Here is a 14,835-nt window from a genome sequence, read left to right as displayed (position 1 = left end):
TAGCAATCATATAATCATTTATTGACCACTGGTATATGTGAAGCTTACCTAGCTTATTTTTACTGACATTTGAAGCATAGTGTACCATGAACTATATCTGTTATTCAGATAGTTTAGAACTCCAGTAAGTACTTGAGACAAATGTCCAAGATAATAAATGTATGAGTTAATAGGCAGTCATTGATAAACAAATAGGCAGATATAGAAGTGACTTCTAGGTATATATGCAGATGCAAGAGCAACTTTGAGTGACATATACCATTCTGATAATGCAAACATGAAGCTCACTTTATCCTGGTTGGCTCTAAATATCTCTTCTTCCCTGGAAAGGATTAAACTTAGTTCTATCCAGCAGACATATTTCTAACCAAAAATATTTTGGTGTATAAAAGAAACTAGAATTTCAATGTTGATCTAGTTTCAGTCTTCGGTTTTTATCTCACTTCTCGTGTTTTCACCCCTTAAGTCATCCTGATCCTACCCTTAGTTTCATAGAATTATCTTTTGTCTTATTACAAAGGAGTGACTGTAGGTCAGGATATAGCTATGAAAATGGGCAGCTATATAGCTGGCTCTGGTGACAGCTACACCAGCTGGAAATGTTTTTGTGGTGATCGGTTTCATCGCTGGCCATTCTGTAACGTTACCTCTGCCACAGAGTATTTTCAAGATTCTTCCAGCAGGCTACTCAGCAACTTTTGCACAACTTCAGACACCATAAATTTGGATGCGTATCATCTGTCGGACTCCTTTAGCAGTCTGCTATAGTGGAGTGGGACGATTCCTGTCAAACATAACCCAGGTTCAGCTACCTTCCTAATCCTCCTCTAGATTATAAGAAACCTATCAATGGCCTAGCACCTACTACTCTTCTAGCCATAGTCAGATAACTCATCCTGTCTGTGCCTCAGTGCTGGCGTCGAGTATAATTTTAAAACTAAAGAAAGTTTTACTATGGTTTTCAATTGTGACCTTTCCCTAGAATAATTTAGCATCTACCCATTAATCCTTGGCAGACGACACATCTGAAATCTGGTGAATCATGGTTCTTTCTCGTACCCCTGTAATAAGTGGAGAGATAACTTTCACAGTCAGCTCAGCATAGCGTTGAGATTTTTAGTATTTCTGAGAAAGATAAATGATGCCTTCTTCATCTCTACTGGTATAATATGTAGGAGTTCATTCTCGTCTTTACTTGCAGAATTAAATGGTGATGAGCTGGGTGCAGTGCCAGTTACCTGAAATTGAATTTTGTCCTGTTATTCACTGTGTGCCCTTTCTGCAGATTTAAAGAAATGACAGGAAAAATAATCCCTCCAAATCTAACTTCAAGACAAGGCTGACAAAATACAGCACAAGCCCCCACATTTTTTTTAATCCTGAAAGGCATTGTGTCAAAATTCCTTATCAATCTGCTGCTATGAATTAGGAGCAGTGTAGCACTGCTTTTGTTTTGCTTTTAAATACATAAATTAAGGAATATATAACATTCCCATGCTTTAATGTTCAAGGTTTGCATTCTAAAAGCAGCTCAGTCAGTCAATCAACAGTGTGTATCCTTCCGAGTTGGGTGACAATTATTCCAAACATAAAATTGTTGACATCCTGAAAAAAAAATTACCTGGGTAATTGCCCTTTAAAATGGAGATAAAAATTCTATTTTGATTGTATTTAAAGAGCACACTATAAACTGAACTACAATTTTTATTAGATCTGAAAAAAAAACTTGTTTTTAATTTGCCTGTAAAAATAATTTCAAATGTTTATGGAACATTTATTACTTTCAATAAATTTTACAAGTTTTGGTACATTGCAGAAGAGAAACAGCAATCAACAACACACAATAATAACCTTGGAATCCTGGCTAGCGGCAACTAACTCCATTACAGATACAAACCAAGTAGAAGAATGAACAAATTGGTTGTTTGGAGAAGGAAAGGTGATTTCTGCCTTTGACAGAAGCAGCAGCCTCTCAGCTCTAGCTAAGATCTGTGGGGCTATTGCAACATAGCTGTGTGGAATGTAGATAAATTTTTTTTACCAGAAAATGAAAATCTGGAGTATTCCTGCTTTTTAACTTTGGCAACAATTCTAAAGAACGTTAATTATGGTGCAGGATAAACAAGACATTACTGCGGGCCAGTTAAGCCAGCTGGTGCGAGGCAGTGAGTCCACGCCAACCCTCATCGTACTTTCCTGCGTCTGCCAGTTTGCTCATCCTCTTCTTCCGCTGAGAGTGCCCTTTCTACTCAAAGGACCACGTGAGACTCAGTCCCACTAACTACAGTGAGCACAAACTCTTTCTAGGGTCCCCAAATTGAAAAATGTTCTCCTTCCTCAGTGTTTTTCAAGTACCTTCTCTGTGATACCATTTGTACCATCTTTCTTGAAAATAATTGTGTCATATCTACAATGGTACTAAATCCAGAAAGGCAGAAATGATTTTGTAGGAAATGTGATGTGATATTTAAGCCCTTTCATATAATGTCTTGTGTATAGTAAAGGTTAAATATCTGATGAGTGAAGGGCTTCTAAAATTGTCTCTTTGAAATGAGCCAACACAAGAAGGTGGATGTCAAACCAAAACGTGAATGTTTGAATATTTTTAAAATCATTTCTGATAGTAGAGATGACTTACATTTTTAACTTTATCGGAATTGGTAGGAATAAGAAGGTATATGGGTAGGTATAATTCCTGACAGTTCTAAGAGTAATTTTTAAATTAATACATTAAACAGTGCAGTAACCAAAATGATAAAAAGCAATATTTTTCTAAAGCTGATACTTGAAGTCATTCAAATATCATACATGATTTTAATACACAAGCTACAACTTTATACAAGTAGATGGTTTGCTTTCAAGTAACATCCAAAATGGCTCATACCTTATGAATTATTTGGAATTGACCTTCACCAAAACAGTGGCACTGATGTATTATTAAACAGAAGTCCTACTTCCAACCCTTCTGCAGTGTTATATTTTAAGCCTAATAGAAAAAGAAAAGGAGATGTAAGAATAGGTACTAAAATCACCTGCATAGAGGAGATATACAGTGTGCTTTTCAATAATTCCAGTTTATTAAATAAATCTAACAACAGTACAATAAATTTAGTAACCTACATATTAAGTTCATTCACGAAAATGAACATCTGTAAGAGCTCATAGGCAATAAAACCTTGACAAGCTCTAAATATGAAAAGGGCAGGCCTTTAAAAATATTTATTTCAAGCCCATTCTTAGCAGATACAATGTTATTTATTATCCACTTTATAAAATATTTCTCATATGTTATCTCCTTTGATAAATACAACACTGCTAAGAAGAAAAGGCAAAACCTGATAGTAATTCTAGAATGAGAAACTAATTATTAGAAAATTTAGGTGATTTTCTAATTTGAACTTTTACCAAGCAATGAAAACAGAGCTAGGTGCCATGCCTCTAGACAACAACTGGAGTTCTTTCCAGCATACCATTTAACTCCTCACGCATTTGAAGTACAGTTATGATATATATTACTATATCTTTGTGGCAATACTAAGAGGCTATCTAGTCTATTTCATAAAGTAAGACACAATTTTATTGAAATTACTAAAGAGAAATTATAATGAATTTCTTCATAAGATGACCTAAATTATTCATTTACTAGTATTCTCTTAGTATGTGCTCTAACTCTTCCTTGGTAGCTGTAGATTTCTATTGGAGGAAGGTGTTCTAAGGAAATGAATCTTCTCTTGTCCATTTTTGGGGCAATTACCTGATCTCAATCAATCAATACTTACCTTCTTGTTTCTGGTGACTGGTTCACTTGGGAACATAAACATGGGTAGATCCAATCAGAATGCTCTTTCATCTATTCTAACTGCAAAAAACATAGCCCTGGGAGTGTTAATCTCTACTTTGGCAACCAACTTAATGAGAAGTTCTCTTCTCCTCACAAAGCTCACTTGTCCAGTATCATATTCTGGGTACATATTTCATAGAACACTCCTCACCAACAGCTCTTGATCTTCATCAGGGAAAAGTGAAGTCACCACTATTTAAGGTAAATCTTAGAGATACTGGCCCTATGAAAGCACCGAGCTTTCCACCATCTTGTGTTGGCTCAGGTTTTATGGGACCTCCTTTAGTTATGTGAGCCAGTGAACTATGTAAGAAAGTTAAACTCACAATTTTAATCACTGCTAACTGAAAGCCTTCTGCTTGCTGATACATTTTTAAATTCTGAACTATAAGTAGTTCCAGTCTTCCCCAGCAATTTATTATTGTTTATAATGACCTACACTCTCCAAGTTACTACTGTCAAGCAATATATTATACTTACTAGACTCCGACTGTGTATAGGTTCCGATACAGTGTGGGAGGCTTAACTTGTGGTTAAGTGTTCAGTGAAGTCACAACGACTATCTAGTACCTACCCAAGGCTTTTTTCACTTAATTTATTCTATGTCTCATTTCCTGTTATTAAATCTCAGTCACGTTTTTTGTTTGTTTGATTTCTTGTTCTTCCTTAGAACTTATTGTACGCATTTTCTTACTCTCATGGGTCAATTCTGATCTCTCTTTCATTGTTCACATCATTCAGAAGTGATCTTTGGAAAATGATGAACTGCAAATGAAATCTGAAAAACGTTTTAAAACAAATAAAGTGGGAAAAATTGTACTTTTTAAAGAACATACTCTCCTAAATATGAAACTAGTTTTTCTAATGTTAACTTATCTGAAATAAAGTTTTCTTGTATTTATTTCATAGAACAGTTCTCACTGGTAGCTTTGGTTTAAAATAACAATTGGAAAAAATACAAAATAAAGTAATGATTGGTTCTTACACTGTATGACATAATTTCTGTTAACATCCTTTCTTACTCATTTTAAAATTTTTCCTCCACATTTTGCCTAATGAATTGAGAGTTACTTACTAAATATTTTTTAAATGAATTACCATCTATGCTTCATGGTCATCATTTCCATTTTTTTTTTGTTTGTTTGTTTGTTTTTTTCTCTGGTACCGGGACTTGAACTCATGACCTTGCGCTTGCCAGGCAGGTGCTGTGCCGCTGAGCTAAAGCCCCAGCCCCATCATTTTCATTCTGATAGAAAAAATATGGCAAGATTTTTAAGAAATAGTGAAAACTGTTCAATATTAATTCAGTATTATCAATAACTACCTATTTTACCTGAGATGAGGGTAATTTTCAGCAGTAATAAACATTAATGCCAATTACCATTTATTGGAGGACTTACATTGAAACAGGCACCATTCTAAGTGTTCTGCTTACCACTTTGTTCAACACTTACAATTTCTCTGTGATGTGCACAGTATTATTCAACCTATTGCGCAAAGAAGGAAACAAAGTATCTGAATCTTCTACAGCGATCTACTTAAAGCTCCCAAGGGTCACTAACTAGTGAGTGGCCATGCTTGAATTGAAACTCTTCTAGTCTAGTAAGCTGAAATGTCTTACAGAATCAGAAACATATGCCATTTGCACCCTCACCCAAGTACAGAGGGCTACACTTATTGGAGCTTTGATTTATGGGGTTAGAAATTTGCCATGTGGCTATTAAGTGTCCAGGAAAATCTCTGAGAGCCTTAACTTAAGATGACCATTTCTTTCCCTTCCAGAGCTAATCAGAGTCCTTGGACTAGGAATGTAGAGATGGATATTGAGGCAATAGTTACTGAGTGGCTACGAGGTATTTTTAGATATTTTGTTCTTCAAAGAGCAGAATATTCTGACCATCTTGTAGTAATCTGGATATCAATAGTAAGTACAGAGAAGAGTTCAAAGCTTTGCCCAATTCTTCATAAAACATCTCAGTGTTTACCCAGAGTTTTTAAGTAAGGATACAGAACAGAGGGAGTTTGCGACCAGAGCATATCTGGGGTTTGACTGGCAAATAGACATAAACTGCAATTTTGATTTCCTCCCCGCTCCAGACGATGGATGCAATCATACATTTATTATAGCACTGATCTGAAATGAAAAAGAAACCTTGAAGTTTATATTCTACTTATTCTACTATTCAATATAATTACGCTTTGCTGCAATTCACCACAGATAGGTTTCCACTGAATTCTTTTAGGAATCTTATTGCTAACTATAATTGTGGGGCTGTGTTGCAATGTTATTCAGCTACTTGGCTTCAGATTCAGGAAAACAAATGACCTAACTGACAGCAGAATTTTGTGTATTTGGCTGGTGATAAAGATACTCTATTTTTATAACTGTTGGAATTTCCTTTGTCAATATGATTATCTGATAACTATCTTTAACATCCAGAATGCACATGATCAGGAATCTATCTTTACAAGACCCTCATATTAAAAATCCATTAAAGTGACTATCAACTTTTAAAATGATTGAAGTTTAGTTGATACCTCAGTGCCTTATCACAGAACTTTTAGAAATTTGAAAAGGAGATCTTTAATACTAGACTATAATCTCACTGCTACTGCAATATGGAATGATAATCAGAGTCAGTCATCTATTATATTGCTTTTAACAGTAACACGGCTGTTAAAATACACCTAGGTAGCCAACTGGCAAGCTAGTAAAGGAAAAAAATTGACCAAACTGAACTTTTTGGTCTAAAAACTTTAGATAAGAAATTCTATTTGTTCAGATGTTTCCCTTACATGTATAATTGCCATTATTAACACAATTTTTTCTTTAAAGTCAAGAAATTTTTTTCTTCCTGCATAATTTCTCCCACACTCCTTTGATTATATGCTCTAAGATAATAACCACATTTTCCAGTAGGAGCTTAGGGATTTAATAAACATCAATCAATGTCACAGCTAGAAGCAGATGAATCAAAGAATACAGCAATAAAGTGCCTTCCCTGTGACACGAGTCAGTTATTTCAGAAAGGAACATTTTAGATTAAAAGTGAAATGCACTGCATGTTTATCAGGACAGACAAAGGGTTAGATTAACTATTCAGGATAAGAGAAGAGAAAAGAGTTTCGCTCCAGTGTGTCATAAGAAGAAAGACTCTACTTTCTATTTCTTTACCTTCACATCAAACCAGCACAGCTCTTGGGTTTAGGATATTCTGGTGAACTGTGAGAAAAAACGCGGGAATCAGCAGTCTCTGTGCTTGCAGACTGCAGTCAGGGAAGGGAACAATGTGCTCCATGCTCTGCTCCTTTCGCTCCCCGCGTGAATCCGTATGTGTCCTGATTCCAAGGGTAAGGTAGGAGTCCTGGGTTCTCCCCCTATCACGGAAGGATCATTGAGCATGGGACCACGGAGAGAAGTCAAACAAACACTAGCTACAAAAGGGAGAATCTAAAGAGAATAGCCTTGAGGACAACAGTGATGTTGAAGTATTTTCCCTCTTACTCTGGAAACCCACCTCAGCTTTACACTTAACTCACATCAGAAATGGAGTACATCTGAGGACCCTTGAGTGCTCCATAGACATTATGATGCATTATTAACATTTCATAAGTGTACAGCTGTGGCACAGAGTCTAAATAGCCTAGGTGTCTCTGGTTGAAAAGCACAAACACCCTGAAGTGTATGGATGGCTTTAAATGTCCCCAATCTGTTTCCGTACACCCTAGGGACTGCAGAGTACAGTGCAGCTCCTACCACTGCCTCAGGAACGTAAGATTGATGAAGTCAACTGATACGCGATCCTTTTAAAGCTTTCTTAGAATGTCTTAGCTTTAAGCTTACAATAATTTATTCAAAAAGCAGGCCAGGGTCACACTACAGAGCATTACGCACCTGTTTCAGCCACATCACTGATTGCTCACTGTTAGCTCGGCATGAGCTTTCAGACCCCATGTGACATTATGTAAAATATTTTTGATAGCATCTTTGGCTAAGACAGAAGTTACTATGGAGATCGCACCATTTTCTGCTACCAAAGTTTGAATATGCTAATAATCCTCATAGAACAAACAAAACTGTTTCACATACCCTTTCTTTCCAGCAAGTTTAAAATGTATCACACATCGCGAACCCTCTAGAGTAGATGACTCAGGGAGACAGATCTGGAAAGCATGCAGTACATTACAGCACTTTCACCCGGGCGCTGATTCCAGAAGAGTGACTTTGCTAAATGGACTGAAAATCTCAGCTTTACCTAGGACAGTGCTGAATTAAATACATCCCTATGACACAGTTTACTCCTGAGTAGAACCGTGTCTTCATGGCTTTCATCCCACTTAAATTTCTATGAAATTTAAGGTTTAAATAGCAAGAGGAAAAGAAAAACACAAAATCAAAAAGGGTGATTTCAAAATGACCTGTAAGATCACCATAAGCAATGTAAAAGAGCTAAAATGAATTCTATCTTTATAGATTTCAGAGGGAGACTGAACTCAGTCTCCAGAGCTAATGTTCAATTTGGAAACATTCGTCACTTTGAAAACTGCTGTACTCTAGGCTATGTTAGTGTTATGGTTTGTGCCTGGATGTCCCCTCAAATCCTCGTGCAGTCATGGGACAGGCTTCTAGAATTTATAATTGATTCATGGTCCAATGTCAGGGTTCTGGGTGTGACTGCTACACTCACCTGGGGTGGATAGTTTGCACACAATGTAAGGGAGGGAAAGAGGCTGCCTGCCACCCCTCCTCCATGTTGGTCTTTTTGCCTTTGCTGTTTTCTGCCACCATGAACACTTGCCCTCTGCCATGTGTCACTCTGCCTTGGAGCCAGCCAAGTATGGGCTGAAACTTCCACAAACTGTAAGCTAAATAAACCTTTCCTTTCTTAATTTTTGGTGTCAGGTGTTTTGTCTCAACAACGAGAGAAAAGTAACCAAGGCAGTAAAGTATTTCATTCTTTTGGAAGACCTCTCTGAATTTTTTACATCTTTGGGTTCCGATAACATCATCTACTATAAAATGCATAATTTTCTTAAATTGGACTAGCCAAATCAGGGAGCTCTTTGTTTCATAATGTCTTCTCTTCCCCTGAAAGATGAATTTCACTCATTTGTATTCTATCAGCATTTGACATACTCTCAAAAATTGAGTATATGTGCTGTCAAAGCAAACACATAATCTCAAAATTAAGTCAAATTTATTCTCATAAATAAATCCTTATCTTCCCTGATTAGAAAACATTTTACAAGCTGAGTACCACCTTAATGTTTGTATTTAACTTCTTTGTCAACAAATTACAAGAATTAATCACTGAACTTAATACTCAACATGGGAAGCAAACCAATTTTAAACACAATTATGCCACCACTATGGAAAACCTCGCTCCCTCATCTTTACAAGAAAATGGCTAATAATAGAATAAGGTCTTCGCCATGCACACTGATCTTGTCATGGATACCAGAGATAGTCTTGCATATTTCTACATGTACAGCCTTCATATGTAATGACAGGCTCTCAGTACAGCCACAAAGAGTGTCCAAAATGTTCATGGAAGACCAGACTCAGAAATTTGTGAAAGACAAAATTCCCCTATGGTTTGGTATAGTGCATGAATTTGTGCCAATGCTGTTTTTAAAATATCTAAATATTTAAATGAACTATTTTAGATCACTAGCTTATAGCAAGTGTTGCTTATGAGTGGTTTGTTTTATTATCAAAAGTCATAATACAGTGTTTCAAAGAAGCCATAGGCTAATCATTACCAAAAGAAAGATAAATAAATAATCCTTTAGTACCAATGGTGGAAATTCAATCATTATTTCTGACAGAATTAATGAAACATTAGTACTACATTCCACTCTTCAAGAAATTAATCAATTTTAAATATTTTGCTGTAATTCATCCTAAAATGTCTACTTCTTAGTCCTCCTCAAAACAAGGTGTGAAGGCCGACATTTGCAGCTGTGAGGGAAGTACAGGGTGATCAAATAAGAATGGCACAACATTTGTTTATTCATTTGTTTATTTGGTTTTGGTGCTGGAGCTTCATACATGCCATACGTACAGTCCAGACTGAGCTACTTCTCTACCCCTACAAAGACATATCTTAAATAGAAAAGTCAAGTTTAGATAAGGTCCTCTATGAAGCATATTGGAGTACACAAAAGTTTGCCCAAGTAACAGGGCAACAAAGAATCTCCTCTAAAAATAGAAATGTTCCCTCCCATAGATTTTGCTATAGCTGAGCTCTCTTTGGAAATAAAATAGTCCTTTTTCATTTGGTTATATTTGTTTACAAGTACTTTTATCTACTCTGCATTGTAAATGTAATTATTATTTCTCAAATATTTGTCTTCTCACTTTAAATATTGATAAACCTTCAGCCCACATGGTTCTGTATTATAAATTTAGAGCTTTTGTTTCATTTATACATATTTATGTCTGTATACAGGCATTGATATTCTTATTTAGTTTTCCTCACTTCGTTTATGGAAAAATTATAACTTGTCCAGGACTATGCTGTGGAGAGGAGAGATCATCCTGAAGAGTTCCCCAACTTACTCAACGACTATGAATCCAGGACCCCCATGCTGAGTTCAATGTCCCCCAGGTCTAAACATCTTCTGTATCCCTAGGGGTGTCCTGCGGGTGTGTGGTCTTCAGACACGTGCTTCTTTCGTTCCAAAGCTTCTCTAGGTTTGATCTAATCAGAAAAATCACAAACTTGCATGTTTGCCAACTTGTTAGCTCTTTAATACCATTTAATAGAGTGAGTCGCTTTAAAGCCTTTTCAAAACTAGTCATCTCATTGTGGATTTTTACAACTCATATAAATTATATTCACTGCCCTTTCCCAATCTCCTGCCATAACACCATGTCTGAGTCCTTGTAGGTAATGTCAACCACCATGGCCACTGTCATATCATCCATCAAGGCCTCACAGAGAACAGCAGGTCTGGTTCTTTCCCACTTGAGTTGACTATTCACTGAAAACAGCAGTGCTTCTCTACACTATGTGTCCCTTTGCCTTGTTTAATTCCTAGTTTAGATTCAGATTATCTATAAGTCATAAGGCTGTGCTGACAAAATTAAGTTATAGGTTTGTCTTCAGGCTAGTGTGAGATGAGAGGAGAGGAAAAAAGATTTACTATATACAAATCACACCAATAAGTGAAGTCTATGTCACTCAGACGTTTTCATAGATATTGTCATAACATGACCAAGCCCTAATCTTATTAGTATTTGGAAATTCATATATGATATTTATTGTGTAATCAGTATGATTGAAATTATCATTTTTGGCTGACGTATGTTCTTAATATCATCTATTGAGTTCATATTTATAAACAGCAGCTGTTTGGACTATTAATTTCTATTGAGCTCACTTGCTAGGTAGAATTAAATGGCTTCTCATTTGTTTTTAGCTTATATAGGAGACACACAGATAATTGTTATAAACTTTGAAAAGATAAGTTCATATTACTCTTCAACATTTTAAAAAATAATTGTTATTTATGTTGATCATATCAAAGTTAACCTAAAATAACCTATTGCACTTGTTCAGAAGGATGTGGAAATCTAAGAATATTACTGAATTATTTCTAAGAAGATCATTAAAGGCATGAAATCTTTTTTGGTGCAGTGTCTTAGCAGTGCACTCCAGAACTTCTATGTTTGTATTTCTTTCTCCATACTGCATTCCTCTTGCCAGTTATTTCTTTACTCTCTACATAGAATAGGGGGATTTGACATTTAGGCAGCATTCCTTCACTCAGCAAGCATTAGTTAAATTCTAACAATGGTATATCCCAGATATCATGCTAACCCCACACATACTGAAATGATTGGGAAGAAGGAAACATATGTGAAATATATGAAGCATCCTAAAAGTAATAAGTATATTAAAATTTATTTCCCATTATTATATTATAAATTATTTTTAAATTCTACAAACAAATATAAAGACTGATTTAATGCAAATCTATGTAGCCATTGCTCAGTTTTTTGGGATTTTTTTTTAGGACATTATCAACAGTTGTTATTTGACCTATTGGTATCTTCAAGATCATTTCTCAGGAAAACAAATAGACAAATAATAGTGAGCTACAGACAAAAAATGGCAGTAAATTATCAGTGGTTGTTGTACTATACTTTGGTTTCTCCAAAGTGGTCTCTAGGGAAAACAAGTTGAACTATACATGAATGATCAATCAAATAATCATTGACTGATTTCAATGGTTGTTGTTGAAAACACATAGTAACAAACATACATCCATTTACAAAATAACATAGGAATAATACAAATATTACAAAGTTATGGACAGACTGGTAGGAAATTATCAGTGGCTGCTACAATACATGTTGGCATCAAAGTGCTTTCTCAGGAAAACAAAGGTGTGCAAGAAAGATCCAACAAGTAGGTACAGCCCAAGGGTTGTGAAAAATAGTGGGTTACCTCATCAGTGACTCCCCTCACTGTGGTGTGATGTCTGGAAGGAAGGCAAGGACTGAAAAGAAGGACCGAGAGACCAGCACCAGTGTCCAGCAATGGCCCGTCCACTTTTTCCTCTATAGTCACGATTACATGAGGCTCCTCCTTGGAGAAAACAGTCCTTCTCCATGAAGGTGGTTCTACAGAATCTGAATTTGGGGCACCTATGTAATCCATGAAGTCTTGGCGCAGACCTCTCTGGAGCTCCACTCGCTCCTCCACCTCAGCCTGTACAGTCAGGGGAAGAATGGCCTCCAGGGGGTCTCCCGGGTATTGCACAAGGTCCTCCTGATTTCCAGCTCCCAAATGGCTCTCAGGTCCCCAGTCAGCTCGACCTCTGAGTAGTTGGGCATTGGTACTCTTGTGTTCTCCAAGTCCTTGTTCATCAGCTGCTCCTCTGCTGACTCTGGTCCTTTCTGGCTCTCAAGGGCAGGGCCAACAGCAATCTGCCATGTGGCATGTTTTCCCAGAGGTATCTCCATGTCAGGATGGTTCACGGATGTCTCTGGGTGGGTCTATTGTGTCAGTGCTTCTCTGTGGCATGGTGGTTCTCGACCTCACAGTGACGGCCGGCCCCAGGGCCTGTGCACATGTCCGCACTGCTTCCTGGGGGCCTGCTGCTTGCCTTTCTGGGTGCCTGCACAGCAGGGCTGAGCTGGGCCCATGAGGGTTCAGTTTTAACATAACTTAACATTTTACAAGAGCTGCTGGTCCCACAGTTCGAGTCCGTGCTTTACTTCCACCATCACAGTTCCCAGCTGAAACTTGCAGAGAAAGCCAGATATTTCCCATCTACTTCTTGGGGGCACAGCAGGCAACCCAGGACCCCATCACCATTGCAGTCTGAGTCTCTGCTCTCTGTGCACCTGTGGCAGCAGGAGGTCCTCACTCACAAGCCCCAGGGACTGCTCTACCTTGGAGGCGCATGTGGATCCTCACTGCACATGCCCTGCACTGAGTGAGCAAGTGCTCCAAGAGCTGTTGGTCCCACAGATCGAGTCCGTGCTTTACTCCCACCTCCACAATTCCCAGCTGAAACTCACAGAAAGAGCCAGACAGAAGGTCCTCGCTCAGAAACCTCAGGGACTGCTCTCAATGAGGTGAGTGTGTGACCCCTCCCTGCACGTGCCCTGCCCCGAGTGAGCAAGTGCTCCAAGAGCTGCTGATCCAGCAGTTCCAGTCTGTGCTTTACTTGAGCCCAGACTCCCTGGGGGGGTCACAGGCATAGGCAATCTGTTATTGCTGTCCATCCGGCCTGCATCTGGTTGCTATATGTGTCTTGAACACACTGGAAACATAGAATCAGGGGATTCTCAAACTGTCAACCCTGCAGTTTGTGTCTGGGTTTTGCCTGTACCCTGAACTGCCTGGGGACATAGGCCCATTGGACCAGGATTGTCACACCAGTGCAACCCAAGTCTGGGCTGGGCATGTGCCCTGAACTGCAAGGGGACACTGCATCAGATGATCTGCCATCAGCTGACACCAATGCCCGCGTCTGAGACCTGGGATAATTACATACGAATCAACAACTGCTGGAAAAAACGAGACTAAGTAGTGCTTCACAGGGGTCACTGAGGGGCAAACCTGACCAACAGGAAAACTAGGGACACTAGTGGCTTTTGCTGTGCAGCCACTGAAGAGGGAAACTGAGCTTTCTGCATCCAGTAGCAAATATGACAAAACGAAGGACTAAAACACAATCCCAGAACTCCAAACCACTCAGAACAAATCCAGGAGACATTGACATAGGAGAACTTGAAAAACACATGCCTGAAATAGCTGAAATGATTGCAATGGAAGTAAAGAAATGATTCCATAAGATGATAGAAGAGATGAGATCGGAAATAATCTCTCAGGCAAAAAAGGAAAAGACAATAATAATGAAGGAACTGCTCAAAAAGTCTGAAGAAGAAACATGTAAGAAAATAGAAGAACAAAGGCAATGGACAGAAGTGTTAAATGAAAAATAAAGAAAGGATGTAGAATGCATGAACCAGATTCAAAGAGACTTCCAGGAAAACACAGCTCCCATTGAAAACTACCAAAACTGCTTGAATTAAGCTGAAGGTAGAATCTCAGACCTTGAAGACAGCATGGCAGCTAGCAACCCTGAAAGAAAGGATCTTGTAAAATCAACAAGGATCCAGGAATAGGCAATTCAACACCTGCAAGATGAAGCAAAGAGGAATAATGTACGACTTATACTAGTCAATGAAACAGCAGGAGGCAATACAACTGACATAAAAAGAATATTTGCAGAAATAAGATCAGAAAAATTCCCAAGTATGGAAGCAGAACCTGATACATAGTTAAAGGAGGCATATAGCACTCCAATCAACCACAACCAAAATAAAACTACACCCAGACATATAATAGTCAACTTCCCAGATCTCCAGCAAAAGAACAGAATATTAAACGCTGCTAGAGAAAAGAAACAGATTACCTATAAAGGAAAGCCCATCAGAATCACGGCAGACTTCTCAGCACAAACCATCCAAT

General features: G+C 37.9%; 2 long non-coding RNA genes across 2 annotated transcripts; both read right to left on the bottom strand.

Moving 5' to 3' along the window:
* Window positions 1-1,170: 1,170 nt before the first annotated feature.
* Window positions 1,171-4,973, bottom strand: LOC102011385. The gene is made up of 4 exons (XR_259170.2): window positions 4,940-4,973; window positions 4,416-4,619; window positions 2,885-2,986; window positions 1,171-1,238 (listed from the first exon to the last, which is right to left on the bottom strand). It is a non-coding gene; the product is annotated as an uncharacterized LOC102011385 (long non-coding RNA).
* Window positions 4,974-5,055: 82 nt separating this feature from the next.
* Window positions 5,056-10,539, bottom strand: LOC102011165. Its single transcript, XR_259169.1, has 3 exons — window positions 10,404-10,539; window positions 7,017-7,219; window positions 5,056-5,975 (listed from the first exon to the last, which is right to left on the bottom strand). It is a non-coding gene; the product is annotated as an uncharacterized LOC102011165 (long non-coding RNA).
* Between the last annotated feature and the right edge of the window lie 4,296 nt (window positions 10,540-14,835).

The sequence above is a fragment of the Chinchilla lanigera genome, unplaced genomic scaffold, assembly GCF_000276665.1.
Source record: "Chinchilla lanigera isolate Chin_1 unplaced genomic scaffold, ChiLan1.0 scaffold00002, whole genome shotgun sequence".
Taxonomy (NCBI): Eukaryota; Metazoa; Chordata; class Mammalia; order Rodentia; family Chinchillidae; genus Chinchilla; species Chinchilla lanigera.
The sequence above is the reverse complement of the archived record's forward strand: the minus strand, read 5'-3'. Positions and strand labels throughout refer to the sequence as shown.